Source organism: Theropithecus gelada, chromosome 3, assembly GCF_003255815.1.
Source record: "Theropithecus gelada isolate Dixy chromosome 3, Tgel_1.0, whole genome shotgun sequence".
Lineage (NCBI taxonomy): Eukaryota > Metazoa > Chordata > Mammalia > Primates > Cercopithecidae > Theropithecus > Theropithecus gelada.
In genome coordinates, this window is record NC_037670.1 from 91560549 (window position 1) to 91562343 (window position 1795).

Genomic DNA, 1795 nt, shown 5'->3' on the forward strand with positions numbered 1-1795 from the left:
ACTAAGTGGCATGGCTAATTGAGCCTAGAAACCCTATTTACTAGGTGAGCCTGGAAAGCCACCCTCTTGGGAGGCTTGGCCATGGTATCAGAGGATAGTTGGCAGGCAAAAAACATTGCATATAGCCCTGCTCTGTCGCCTGCCACCGCTGCCCGGGCCCCAGTGGTTCACTGCACCGTGAAGACAGATTCCAGATGCCGGGAACTGGCGCCTCCAATCCCAGACGCTATGTCCAGCAAAGGCTCAGGGGTTCTGGCCTACAGTGGCGGCCTGGACACTTCGTGCATCCTCGCGCGGCTGAAGGAACAAGGCTATGACGTCATTGCCTACCTGGCCAACAATGGCCAGAAGGAAGACTTTGAGGAAGCCAGGAAGGCGGCACCGAAGCTTGGGACTAAAAAGGTGTTCATTGAGGATGTCAGCAGGGAGTTTGTGGAGGAGTTCATCTGGCCGGCCATCCAGTCCAGCGCACTGTATGAGGACCGCTACCTCCTGGGCATCTCTCTCACCAGGCCCTGCATTGCCCGCAAACAAGTGGAAATCGCCCAGCGGGAGGGGGCCAAGTATGTGTCTCACGGCGCCCCAGGAAAGGGGAACGATCAGGTCTGGTGTGAGCTCACCTATTACTCGCTGGCGTCCCACATAAAGGTCATTGCTCCCTGGAGGATACCCGAATTCTACAACCAGTTCAAGGGCTGCAGTGACCTGATGGAATACACAAAGCACCACGGGATTCCCATCCCAGTCGCTCCCAAGAACCCGTGGAGCATGGACGAGAACCTCATGCACATCAGCTACGAAGCTGAAATCCTAGAGGACCCCCAAGAACCAAGCGCCTCCAGGTCTCTACACGAAGACCTCGGACAAGCTAAAGCCCCCAACACCCCTGACATTCTCGAGATCGAGTTCAAAAAAGGGGTCCTCTTGAAAGTTACCAACGTAAAGGATGGCACCAGCCACCAGACCCCCTTGGCGCTCTTCATGTACCTGAATGAAGTCACGTGAAAACATGGCGTGGGCCGTATTGACATCGTGGAGAACCGCTTCCTTGGAATGAAGTCCCGAGGTATCTACGATACCCCAGCAGGCACCATCCTTTACCACGCTCATTTAGACACCGAGGCCCTCACCATGGACTGGAAAGTGCGCCAAATCAAACAAGGCCTGGGCTTGAAATATGCTGAGCTGGTGTATATTGGTTCCTGGCGCAACCCTGAGTGTGAATTTGTCCGCTACTCCATCGCCAAGTCTCAAGAGCGAGTGGAAGGGAAAGTACAGGTGTCCCTCTTCAAGGGCCAGGTGTACATGCTCGGCTGGGAGTCTCCACTGTCTCTCTACAACGAGGACCTGGTGAGCATGAACGTGCATGGTGATTATGAACCAATTGATGCCACCGGTTTCATCAACATCAATTCCCTCAGGCTGAAGGAATATCATCATCGCCAGAGCAAGGTCACTGCCAAATAGACCCCTGTACAGTGAGGAGCTGGGGCCTCCTCAATTTGCAGATCCCCCAAGTACAGGTGCTAATTGTTGTGATGATTTGTAATTGTGACTTGTTCTCCCCTGCAGGCAGTGTAGTGGGGCTGCCAGGCCCCAGCTTTGTTCCCCTTTGCAGCAACATGGATGAAGCTGGCAAACCTAGTCATCAAAGGAAAGGGTTGGGGGGCAGCTGCGATGGGGAGCTATAAAATGACAATTAAAAGAAAAAAATAAACTTAGGGATCGGGCACTCACCTTCTAACCATGAATATACCCCGCTTGTAACTCTATTGAATAATACAAATGTAAGTTA

At 53.0% G+C, this 1795-nt stretch overlaps 1 pseudogene; it reads left to right on the top strand.

The window, feature by feature from the left end:
• Positions 1–228: 228 nt before the first annotated feature.
• On the top strand, positions 229–1467 carry LOC112621457 (annotated as a pseudogene).
• Positions 1468–1795: the final 328 nt, after the last annotated feature.